Raw genomic sequence first — 13624 nt, forward strand, 5'->3', positions numbered from 1 at the left:
GCTCGGCCACTGTTCGCCAGTTTTTTTTTGCACCTCAGGAGATCCGCAGGAAGTTGTCAAGTGCAGAGCTTGCTGTCCATACAATCCAAAGAGCCACCAGCTTTTCCCCACCTTCTCACACCGAGTCCACATCCAGCATCTCTTGTCTCCTTAAGCTTTGGTCACTAGGAAAGGTGTCATTAAGACAGAAAGCACAAGGAAGTTTGCAAGAATGTTGCCAGGACTTTATTGTCACCAAAACAATTGATACTAGAGCGTACAATCATCACAGCGATATTTGATTCTGCGCTTCACGCTCCCTGAAGTACAAATCGAAGTAAATATAATAAATATTTAAATTATAAATCGTAATTAGAAAATAGAAGAGGGAAGGTAAGGTATTGCAAGTCAGGTCCAGATATTTGGAAGGTACGGCCCAGATCCGGGTCAGGATCTGTTCAGCAGTCTTATCACAGTTGGAAAGAAGCTGTTCCCAAATCTGGCCGTATGAATCTTCAAGCTCCTGAACCTTCTCCCGGAGGGAAGTGGGACAAAAAGTGTGTTGGCTGGGTGGATCGTGTCCTTGATTATCCTGGCAGCACTCCTCCGACAGCGTGCGGTGTAAAGTGAGTGCAAGGATAGAAGATTGGTTTGCGTGATGTGTTGGGCTATGTTCACGATCTTCTGCAGCTTCTTCCAACTTGGGGAAGGGTTGGCAGGCTTGAATTTATCCCTCGGGAACATCGGCGTGACCTTATTTATTTATTCAGAGAACCAGCCCTGAGCCACGCTGCCCAGCAACACACTGATTTAACCCAAGCCCAATCACTGGACAATTTACAATGACTGATTAACCTACTAATCGGTGTGTCTTTGAACTGTGGGAGGAAACCGGAGCACCCAGAGGAAACACAAGCCATTCATGGGGAGGATGTATACGTGGCACTGGAACTGAACTCCCAACTCTGATGCACCAATCAGTGATAGTGTCGAACTAACCACAACAGTACCGTGGTACCCGAAAAATGTATAAAATCTCGAGAGTGTAGGTCAGAAAGGCCCTTCAGCCCATCAATCCATGCCTACCAAGGTGTTCACTTAAGGTACTCCTATTTGCCCACATTTTGCCCCCATTCCTTTAAACCTTGTACTGTCCAATTATCTTTTCAGTAAGGGTAGCACAGAAGCGAAAGCGGTTAATGTGATGCTGACGCTGTCTGTACATTCTCCCTGTGATTGTATGGATTTCCCCCCATGATCCAGTGACGTGCTGGTTAGTAGCTAATTGGTCACACAGGTGTAATTGAGTGGCTTGAGCTGGAAGGACTGGTTACCGTGTTGTATCTCTAAATTTTAAAACTATTAAAAAATCTTTGGTGCACAAGATGAGTAGCCCATAACAGGTGTCTTGTCTGTCCGGAAGGAACACGTACCCAGGGGAGTATTTGTCCAGTAAGGCACCTCCCTCAGCCTCATGTCAACTGGCCCAGCATCTCCTCAGGTCTCCCCACCCCTGCTGGAGTGGCAGGGTGAGGACCACGGTCAGCCCTTCCCACCTTGTACTGACATTCGTATTGATCCTGGGTCATCTACCTGAGTGTGCTTTTCCTGCCTCTGACTGCCTGGAAGGATCAGGGATTCAGGAATTCACAGAGAAAGACATACTTGGATTTGGCTTCCCAAAAAAGGTTGATTTGAAAAGTTACCATTCCTGATGCAAGTCAATGACTAACAGTTCAGCATGGACTAGATGGGCCAAAGGGTCTTTCTCTGTACCATCGTGTTTTATGACTCTAACCTCCCTTTCTTGACACACTGATTCACCTAATCAAAATCCCCCTGCAAATTTCTGGTAACGTTCATTATCCACTGTACCATCACCTGCAAACTTACCCTGTTGTTGCTACTGATGACAAGCGATGGGCTGGGAGGGGAATTCTTCACCTAGAGAGTGGTGGGAGTGTGGAACGAGCTACCAGTGGAGGTGGGTTTGATTTAAGGGAGATTTGGATAAGTATGTGGACGGGAGGTACAGGTCAGTGGGATGTGGACTAGATGGGCTGAAAGGCCTGTTTCAGACCTGCAGTGCTCTATGACTCTAACCTCAGCCTCCTTTGATGTGGGGAAACCAGCCTCTCGTAACTCCTGTCCTGGTGAATCTTGCTGCATCCGCTCTAGCTAAAGCACGTAAGTGCACACAATAGTTCGGGTGCAATCTCACCAATGTCTTAAACAGCCTTGTGCCCCACCGGACCGGTACCAGACAGTACCTTTACTTACCTTTCAGGGAACAATATTGTGGTAAACTGGATCCAAAAAATGATGGATGACTTCAACATAGTGGGCAGCAGGGAAAACTCCCAAAACTTGCAGCGGGATCTGGTCCAGTTGGGAAAATGGCAGACGGAACTTAATGCAGACAAGTGCGAGGTGTTGAGACGACAAGCCAGGGTAGGGCATACACAGCGGTAGGACACTAAGTGTGGTAGAACAGAGGGGTCGGGGAATGCCCCAAAGGCAGGTAGGGTGATGAGGAGAGGTGGTTTTCACACATTGGCGATGTTTGGTTGTAGACTCAGCCAGCTTCAGCTTTCTTCACCATCTGAACCTGAAAGTCCTCACTCAGCCATTCAGAAACAGCATTTTCCTCTCTGCCATCTGATTTAGGAACGGTCCGGGCACACTACCTCACCGTTCCGCCTTCAGATTTTGGAATGGTCCTGAACAGTTTTGGTCTTCACCCAAACAAAAAGAACTGCCCCTAGTTAGTCCCGATGAAGGGTTTCGACCTGAAACGTCGACTGTACTTCTTCCTATAGATGCTGCTTGGCCTGCTGCGTTCCACCAGCATTTTGTGTGTGTTGCTTGGATTTCCAGCATCTGCAGATTTCCTCGTGTTTGTGTTCCTGCTCCTACTTTATCTGTTACCAAGCTGGAAGCCAGGGCAGGCGGCACGGCACAGATTCCAGAATGGTCCGTCCTCACTATTCCGCCTTCAGATTTCTCACAGTCCCTGTACACTATTGCTGTCATTTATCTTTGTAAATCGTGGTAATTTGATGACTTTGTGCTGTACTGCTGGTGCAAGACAGAATTTCCATCAGTGATAATAAATCTAATTATCACCTTAGCAGCAGATAAGATGGCGCAGGAATTATTTTTGTTTGGGTAAAGACCAAAACTGTGCACAGTACTCCATAGTTTGGCCACACCAACGCCCCTCACATCTGCAACCCTACTCGGCGGCTCGGTAACACCAGTGACAGGGGTTCAATTCCCACCACTGTCTGTAAGAAGTCTGTACGTTCTCCCTGTGACTGTGGGTTTCCTCCCATGATCCAAAGATCATGTTGGCATTAGTGAGTTGTGGGCATGTTAAGTTGATGCCTGCCACTTGCGGGCTGCCCCCAGCACATATTCAGACTTTGTCTTTGACGCAATGTGACAAATAAGGGTAATCTCTGTTTAACAGAACTTCCCTGTTCTTAACTCCAGCCCCTTTTTACAATGAAGGTTAATGTGCACCTGCCTGAGCATCTCCATTCTACCATACGCAGGTATGCCTCACTCACAACTAGTAGGGTGAATCCAATTTGAACTTTGGTGTTGAAGTTTAGAATAGAGATGAAGAGTTTCTCTAGCTGGAGGGTGGTGATCATTGTCACAGGCGGCTGTGGAAGCCAAGTCATAGGTGTATGAGCCTGAGGCTAACCTCAGAGATTGGGAAGATGTTGGAGTCAATTATTAAGGATGAGGTTATGGAATACTTGGTGACACAAGGCAAGATAGAACACAGTCAGCATGGTTTGCTTAAGGGAAAATCTTGCCCGACAAGCCTATTGGAATTCTTTGAGGAGATTACAAGTAGGATCGACAAAGGTATTACAGAAAAGTTACTGATATGGTTAGAGCATTGGCTGATTGGTAGGAGGCAGCGAGTGGGAATAAAAGGATCCTTTTCTGGTTGGCTGCCGGTGACTAGTAGTGTTCCGCAGGGGCCGGTGTTGGGACCTTTTAACGCTGTACGTCAATGATATAGATGGCTTTGTTGCCAAGTTTGCAGAAGATTGTTGGAGGGGCAGGTAATGTTGAGGAAATGGGTAGGACTTGGACAGATTAGGAGAAGGGGCAAGAAAGTTGCAAATGAAATACAATGTTGAAAAATGCACGGTCGTGCACTTTGGTAGTAGAAATAAATGTGCAGTTATTTTTCTAAACAGGGAGAAAATCCAAAAATCTGAGCTGCAAAGGGACTTGAGAATCCTTCTGCAGAACACCCTAAAGGTTAACTTGCAAGTTGAGTCAGTGGTGAGGAAGACAAATACCATGTTAGCATTCATTTCAAGAGGCCTAGAGTACAAGAGCAAAGATGTGATGCTGAGACTATAAGACACTGGTAAGGACTCACTTTGAGTATTGTTAACAGTTTTGGGTTCATCATTTAAGAAAAGATGTGCTGGCATTGGAGAGGGTTCAGAGGAGGTTCACAAGGATGATTCTGGGCATGAAAGGGTTATCATACAAGCAACTTCTGGTGGGCCTGGATCTGTACTCACTGGAATTTAGGAGGATGGGGTGGGGGTGGAATCTCATTGAAATCGGTCAAATGTTGAAAGGCCTAGACAGAGAAAATGTAGAAAGGATATTTCCCATGGTGGGGGAGTCTAGGACAAGAGGGTACAGCCTCAGGATAGAGGGGCATCCATTTAAATCTGAGATGCAGAGACATTTCTTTAGCCAGAAGCTGGTGAATTTGTGGAATTTGTTACCACAGGCAGCTGTGGAGGCCAGGTTGCTGGGTGTACTTAAGGCAGAGATTGATAGGTCCTTGATTGGAATGGCATCAAAGGTTATTGGGAGAAGGCCGGTAAGTGGAGCTGAGGAGGGGAGAAAAAGGATCAGCCAAGATTGAATGGTAGAACAGACTTGATGGGCCAAATGGCCTAATTCTGCCCCCTGTCTTAAAATCTTATATTTACAGTTGTTGATAGGTTCTTAATTAGTGAGGTTATAGGGGGAAGGCAGGAAAATGGATTTGATAGGGATAAAAATCAGCCATGATTGAATGGCAGAGCAGACAAGTCGTAACTCCCGATGAAGAGCCTTTGCCTGAAATGCTGACTGTTAACTCTCTTCCATAGATTCTGCCTGACCTGCTGAGATCCTCCAGCATTTTGTGTGCGTTGCTCTGGATTTCCAGCATCTGCAGAATTGCTTGTGTTTTGAGATCTGATTATCATCCAATCAGCATCAAACGTCAACGGAGCAATGGAAGCCATCGTTGACATCACCATCGCGCCACACTTATCCACATGCAGATTCTCCGTTACAGCACAGAAAGTCAAATTAAACTGCATCTCTTCTGTGTCCGTTGATCCCTATATCCCTGCATATTCCCACACATGTCCATTTCTTAATCGATGCACAATAAGTCTGGAGGTATCACGGCTTGGTACAGCAAATGCTGTGTGTGTGATCAGAAGAAACTGCAGAGAGGTGTGGACACAACTCAGCACATCACAGGAACCAGCCTCCCCGCTGTCTACGTTTCTCACTGTCTCAGTAAAGCAGCCAGAGGCACCCCCCCCCCCCAGACATTCTTTCTTCTCTCTCCTATCAGGCTTGAAAGCACGGACCACGAGGATGGCTTTTACCCACTTTTATCTGACTCCTGAGCTAATCTCTTGTACAATATACACAAGAGAGTCTGCAGATGCTAGAAATTCGGAGTAACATAACACAAAGTGTTGGAGGAGCTGGACTGACGAAGGGTCCTGGCTCGAAACATCAACTCTATTCCTTTCCATCGACGCTGCCTGACCTGCTGAGTTCTTCCAGCATTGCTTTAGTACAAGTAAATACCTCTTGTCCTCACAATCTTTCTTTTTCAATCTTTTTATTAATTTTTTAAAAAAAACATAACATTATATTACATGTTATGAATACAATAGATTTGAAATTGAGTTGATAATAAGATAACAATATCTTATTAAACTATCAGTGAAAAAGGATCATACAATATCAATCTAATCTATATTGATTATACATGAAAAGATTAAAAATAATCATCAAAAGAAAAAAATGTAAAATATAAGAAAAAATGTATATTTAAAGAAATAATTTAAAAAAACTAAACCTAAACTAACATGGGCAATAATAATAGTTTGTGGCGACTCATTTCCTAGCGCATCCGAACCGACTCACAATTAGATAGCCTACGGGGGTTTGCGAGCACAGAGCTTTGGAGCCTCTGCGCCATGGGGGGCCGGTTGACAGAGGCTTAAAAGTGAGGCTGAAGTTTTCGAATAAAGTTTTTTCCTTCGACTGCAGTTACTGACTCCGTGTCGTAATTTTAGCGCTGCGTGTAGCACACCGCTACAAGTTTATAATTATATGATAGTGTCAAAAAACTCCGGAACTCCATACCAGAACAAGAATAATAAGAGTAAAGATCTGGAAGAAGTCAAATTAATTCAAGAAGATCTGGAAGAAGTCAAGTTTCTTCAAATTTAATTGATGAATCAAAAATAGTACTTCTAATTTTTTCTAAACTTAAGCAAGAAATAGTTTGAGAAAGCCATTGAAACGTGGTAGGAGGATTTACTTCTTTCCAATTTTGTAATATAGATCTCCTGGCCATTAATGTTACTGTCCTCACAATCTACCTCGCTAAGATCTTGTAGTCTATTGTTTACCTGCTCTGGACTCATTCAGCTGTTTTTACACATTGTAGTCACTGGGTATATTTAAACCAGGCGATGGCAGGCTCTTGATCAGTCAGGATGTCAAGGGTTGCAAGGAGAGGCAGGAGAATAGGGTTGAGAGGGATAATAAATAGCAGAACAGATTCGATGGGCTGAATGGTCTAATTCTGCTCCTGTGTCTTATGATTATTGATTTGCCTTATTCTAGCTCAAGGCACTGTGAAATGATTTAATTCATGTAAACAGGGTATATAAGGTAACAAAAGTGAGTGGGAAGTTGGATGATTGGGAATCTTTTAAAATCCAACAAAAGGCAACCCAAAAAAAGATATAAGAAGGGAAAAGATGAAGTATGAGGGAAAAGTGGTCAATAGTATAAAGCAGGATACCAGAAGTTTTTTTAAAGAGTAAAAGGGAGTTGAGAATTGGATATTGGACCACTGGAAAATGATGCTGGTGAGGTAGAAATGGGGACAGAGAAATGGCAGATGAATGTAATGAGTAATTTATATCAGTCTTCACTGTGGAAGACACTAGCAGTGTGCCAGAGGTCTGTGAGTGTCAGGGAGCAGGAGTGAGTGTCATTGCTATTACAAAGGAAAAAGTGCGAGGCAAGCTGAAAGGCCTTACGGTGGATAAGTCACCTGGACCATGGACTACATCCCAGAGTCCTGAGAGAGGTTGCTGAAGAGATAACGGATGTATTGGTCATGATCTTTCAAGAATCACTTGATTCTGGCATGGTCCCAGCGTGCTGGAAGATTGCAAATGTCACTTTAAGAAGGGAGGAAGGCAAAAGAAAGGAAATCATAGGCCGGTTAGCCTAACCTCAGTGGTTGGGAAAGTGTTGAGTCCATTATTAAGGACAAGGTTTTGTGGTACTTGGAGACTGATGATAAAATAAGTCAAAATCAGCATGGTTTTTGTAAGGAGAAATCTTATCTGACAAATCTGTTAGAGTTCCTCAAGGAAGTAACAAGCAGAGTGGACAAAGGAGAGGCAGTGGATGTCATTTACTTGGATTTCCAGAAGGCATTTGATAAGGTACCACAGATGAGGCTGCTTAACAAGATAAAATCCTATGGTGTTCCAGGAAAGATACTGGCGTGGATAGAGGAATGGCTGACAGGCAGGAGGCAGCGAGTGGGAATAAAGGGGGCCTTTTCTGGTTGGCTGCCAGTGACTAGTGGTGTTCCTTGGGTCAGTATTGGGACCACTACTTTGCACATTGTTTGTCAGTGATTTGGATAATGGAATTGATGGCTTTGTGGCAAAGTTTTCATATGATATGAAGATAGGTGGAGGGGTAGGTAGTGCTGAGGGCGCAATGCGATTGCAACAGGACGTAGATAAATTGGAAGAATGGGCAAAAAGGTGGCAGATGGAATACAGTGTTGGGAACTGTATGATTATGCATTTTGGTAAAAGGAACAACAATGTAGACTATTATCTAAATTGGGAGAAGGTTCAAACATCAGAGGTGCAGAGAGACTTAGGAGTCCATGTGCAAGACTCCCAGAAGGTTAATTTACAGGCTGAGTCTGTGGTAAAGAAGGCAAATGCAATGTTGGCATTTATTTCAAGAGGAATAGAATATAAAAACAAGGAGATAATTCTGAAGCTTTATAAAACACTAGTCAGGCCGGACTTTGTGTACTGTCCACAGTTTTTGGCCCCTTATCACAGAAAGGATTAATTGTCATTGGAGAGAGTCCAGAGGAGGTTCACAATGATGATTCCAGGAATGAAGGGTTAACATATGAGAAGCGTTTGGCACCTTTGACCTTGTACTCACTGGAATTTAGAAGAATTGGGGGGGGGTAGGGGGATCTCATTGAAACCTACCAAATGTTGAAAGGACTAGATAGGGTGAGTGTGGAGAGGAGGTTTCCTGTGGTGGGGGTATCCAGAGCTGGAGGGCACAGCCTCAGAATTGAGGGGTGATCTTTCAATAGACAATAGACAATAGGTGCAGAAGTAGACCATTCGGCCCCTCCAGTCTGCACCGCCATTCTGAGATCATGGCTGATCATTCACTATCAATACCCAGTCCCTGCCTTGTCCCCATATCCCTTGATTCCCCTATCCATCAGATATCTATCCAGCTCCTTCTTGAAAGCATCCAGAGAATTGGCCTCCACCGTCTTCCGAGGCAGTGCATTCCTCACCTCCACAACTCTCTGGGAGAAGAAGCTCTTCCTCAACTCTGTTTTAAATAACTGACCTCTTATTCTCAATCCATGCCCTCTGGTACTGGACTCTCCCAACATCTGGAACATATTTCCTGCCTCAATCCTATCAAATCCTTTAATTATCTTTAACGTTTCAATCAGATCCCCTCTCAATCTCCTCAATTCCAGCGTGTACAAGCCCAATCTCTCCAATCTCTCTGCGTAAGACAGCCCTGCCATCCCAGGAATCAACCTAGTGAATCTACGCTGCACTTCCTCAATTGCCAGAATGTCTTTCCTTAAACCTGGAGACCAAAACTGTACACAATATTCCAGGTGTGGTCTCACCAGGGCACTGTACAAATGCAAAAGAACATCCTTGCTCTTGTATTCAATTCCCCTTGTAACAAAGGCCAACATTCCATTTGCCCTCTTCACTGCCTGTTGCACTTGCTCATTCACCTTCATTGACTGGTGAACTAGGACTCCTAGGTCTCTTTGCATTTCTCCCTTACCTAACTCTACACCGTTCAGACACCGTTTCAAAACAAAGGAAAGGAGGAATTTTTTAACCAGAGAGTGGTGAATCTGTGGAATGTTCTGCCACAGACTGCGGTGAAGGCCAAGTCCGTGGGTGTATTTAAAGCAGAAGTTGATTGTTTTCAGGGCATCAAAGGAGAAAGTGAGAAGGCAAGTGTATTGGGTTGAGTGGGATCTGGGATCAGCCATGATGGAATGGTGGAGCAGACTCAATGGGCTGAATGGCCTGATTTTGCTATGTATGCAAGACAGGATCTTGGTACATGTAACAATAGTAAACCAATTTCAATATCCATAAGTGCCACTACTGCATCTTGCTACCCTGGCAGCCTGTTCCAGGTCAGGAGATACAGTATATGCAGCCTCATTTTCCTCTCTCAATGTTCTGTTAACCCCTTAAGTTTCTATTCATTTTTGCTGCCTTCAATTCCTTTGGCATTAAGAGAACCCTTTGTCTTCCTGAATACTGATTAATGATTTGACCTCCACTAGCTACTGCCAGAGAAAGCAACCCGTTCACCATCCCATGATTTCCCTGATCCTGCGTATACATTCAGTGGCCACTTTATTAGGTACACCTGCACTCCTGCTTGTTAATACAAATATCTAATCAGCCAATCATGCGGCAGATATTTTAGAACTCAGCTCAGGTCTGAGTAGGGATCAAGTCTCTGGTACAGTTTGGGGCTGAGAGGTCCTGTTCAAAATTCCTGGGGAATTGTGTACGGTTCAGCTCGACCCATTGCAGATTTGGTTTAATTGGGCATCGTGGCAGGCACCAACATTGTGAGACAAGGGGAAATACCTGTAAGAATCATAGGGCACTATAGCACAGAAGCAGGCCGCTCTGCCCATCTAGTTCAGGCCAGCGTGTTTTTTTCCCCTGCGTAATTGCATTTATCTGCAAGCGGGCCAAAGCCTTCCACACCTCATCTTACCCAATAAATCTCCCATGAATGTTACAGTTGAAACTGCTTCCACTGGCAGCTCTTTCCACAGTGAAAGAGTTTCTCCCTCATTATTTCAAGTTCAAGCTTATTGTTAACAGACTGTACATATATACAACCAAAGGAACCAAACGTTTCCCCTGGAGTACCCACAGATCATATATCACACGCATAGCCCATAAAACAAAATATTACCACAAAAGGTTAATAAAATATAACTTTTTTGCACTACTTGTTACTTTCATCTTTCACCCTAAACCTGTAATAACATTTGCCAACTTGAGATAGTACCCTTTTATGCATTTATAAGAAAATCTGTAAATTGCTTTAAATTGGCATGAAATTTTAACTTTTAATCTTTAATGCCATAAAGATTTAAAAAAACACAAAACGTAGCAGAGGATGGTTTCGATCCATCGACCTCTGGGTTATGGGCCCAGCACGCTTCCGCTGCGCCACTCTGCTCACATGGTGAATACTTTGAAACATTGTTACTGAAATAGAGACGTCACCCAGGTAGTTTGTTTTCATTGGTTGCTTTGTTTCATATATTGGCAGCTTGGGCCGTCAACGTCAGTTATGCAGCGACGCGTTGAAGGTGCGGTCGCGTTTTTGGCGTGTCTCCTAGCAACCTCTAGGCCTAGGTTGTCGGGGCGCGTTCTCCGTCCACCTTTCCTTGCGGCCCATTCTTCTTCATTCCCCACATTCCTCAGGTTCCCCCATCCCCATTTCCTAGACCAGTGACCCCGCAGACACATAAGCTGCTGAGGCACTGGAGTTCAGTTGCGGCCTCCTCTGTACGTACTCCCCACAAACATAGAACAATACAGCACAGTACAGGCCCTTCGGCCCACAATTTTGTGCCGACCCTTAAACCCCGCCTCCCATATAACTATCCCCCCCCCATCTTAAATTCCTCCATTTAAGGAAACCCTGGGTTTCCTCTGGGTGCTCTAGTTGGTACTGATCAGTGGGTTAATTGGCCTATGACTAGGTTAGGGTTAAATAGGCTAACACGAGGAAATCTGCAGATGCTGGAAATTCAAACAACACACACAAAATGCTGGTGGAACACAGCAGGCCAGGCAGCATCTATAGGGAGAAGCAATGTCGACGTTTCGGGCCGAGACCCTTTGTCAGGACCAACTGAAAGAAGATAGTAAGAGATTTGAAAGTAGGAGGGGGAGGGGGAAATGTGAAATGATAGAAGACCGGTGGGAGTGGGATGAAGCTAAGAGCAGGAAAGGTGATTGGCGAAAGGGATACAGAGCTGGAGAAGGGAAAGGGTCATGGGATGGGAGGCCTCGGGAGAAAGAAAGTCGGAGGGGAGCACCAGAGGGAGATGGAGAACAGGCAGAGAGAGAGAGAGAAAAAAGGGGAGAGGGAATAATAAATAAGTGATGGGGTAAGAACTACGCTCTGCCACAGAAAGCAGGATCTCCCAGTGGCCATTTTAATTCCATGTCCCATTCCCATTCTGTTATGTCTATCCATGGCCTTCTCTACTGTCAAGATGAAGCCACACTCAGGTTGGAGGAACAACACCTTATATACCTGGTGGGTAGCCTCCAACCTGATGGCATGAACATTGATTTCTCTAACTTCTATTAATGCCCCCCCTCCCCTTCTTACCCCCATCCCATATTTATTTACTATTCTCCCCTTTTTTCTCTCTCTCTGTCCCTCTCACAATCACTCCTTGCCTGTTCTCCATCTCCCTCTGGTGCTCCCCTCCCTCTTTCTTTCTCCCTAGGCCTCCCATCCCATGATCCTCTCCCTCCTCCAGCTGTGTATCCCTTTTGCTAATCTACTCCCCAGCTCTTAGCTTCATCTTCCCCCTCCCGTCTTCTATCATTTCAGATTTCCCCCTCCCCCTCCCACTTTCAAATCTCTTACTATCTCTTCCTTCAGTTAGTTCTGACAAAGGGTCTCAGCCCGAAACGTCAACAGTGCTTCTTCCTTATAGATGCTGCCTGGCCTGCTGCATTCCAACAGCTTCTTGTGTGTGTTGTGAGGGTTAAATAGGTGGGTTGCTGGGTGGTGTGGCTCCAAAGGCTGGAAAGGCCTGTTCCTCACTGCTTTAAAATTAACTTTGTGTGGACCTAATGAAGGATTAACATACACGTATATAGTTTAGAAATAGGACACTACAGATATAATTAGTTTGATTGCAGCCATAATAACTGTTAGTACAATAAACCTGGGCTAATTTCTAGAATTAAAAGTGTGTTCTTTCATGAACAGCTAATGAAATTAGATCCCAAAACATAGGCCCTTCAGCCCACAATGTGATGCCAAACCAAATGGCCAACTAAACGAATCCCCTCTGTCTATACAATGTCCATTTTCCTCATTCACGTCCCCAGTATTTCTGCCTCTGCCAACACCCAGACAGTATATTTCAGCCACCAACCACTCTCTGTGTAAAAGCATTTGCCCCTCACAACTCCTTTAAAATTAACCCCCACCCACCACCTTAAATACATGCCTTTGTGTTAGTCATTTCAACCCTGGGAAAAAGATACTGTCTGTCTACTCTGCCTCTAGAAACCTTATAAGTCTTTATCAGATCTCCCTTCAGCCTGCACCGCTCCAGAGAAAACAACCCAAATTTACCCAGCTCTCCTGCCCTCGAATCCAAGTAGCATCCTGGTAAAGCTTTCCCGCACCTCTCCAAAGCCTCGACATGAGATGATCAGAACCGTATGTAATTGTCGCCATCCACAATAGATTAAAATATCTGAATAACTGGGCCCAGAACACCCACACACAACTCTAAAATACTTACATTTTACTTGTGCACGAGGAGACTAGCTAGACTCTGTCGCTACACTGTTCTGAAGACAGGGCAGTGAACTGCTATTTCTGTACAGAACTGGCCTGTCAATTATGGATATTCACCATTTGGTTATTTGTACGTGTTTGAATTCCTCACTTGCAAGATCAGTTACCAAGTCAATAGAAACTACAAGCTGACAGTCGATGATATTTTTAAGTTAGTAAAGGAATTGTCTCTCAGTTGTGAGTGTTTCACATCCTTTAGTTATTCCTATCTCGTTTGTGTCCAGCACCCTGTACCGTGCTCCTCTAGGTTGATTACACACTGCCACAGTTATTCTCACGTCTGTCTGCTGTATGCAAAGTTGGTTCCAAAGGCCTCACTTCAAAAGGTCTGCCATGTCTGGTTTTGACTAAACACCCCTGTGGTCATCCTCACCAGGATGTTGTCTCTAACCCTTGCCTTACCACTACTTCCTCACAATACTCCAGAGCTGTAGACTCG

General features: G+C 44.6%; 1 non-coding gene across 1 annotated transcript; it reads right to left on the bottom strand.

Moving 5' to 3' along the window:
• Window positions 1-10734: 10734 nt before the first annotated feature.
• Window positions 10735-10806, bottom strand: trnam-cau (transfer RNA methionine (anticodon CAU)). The gene has a single exon. It is a non-coding gene; the product is annotated as a tRNA-Met (tRNA).
• Window positions 10807-13624: the final 2818 nt, after the last annotated feature.

This window comes from Hypanus sabinus, chromosome 9 (genome assembly GCF_030144855.1).
Source record: "Hypanus sabinus isolate sHypSab1 chromosome 9, sHypSab1.hap1, whole genome shotgun sequence".
Taxonomy (NCBI): domain Eukaryota; kingdom Metazoa; phylum Chordata; class Chondrichthyes; order Myliobatiformes; family Dasyatidae; genus Hypanus; species Hypanus sabinus.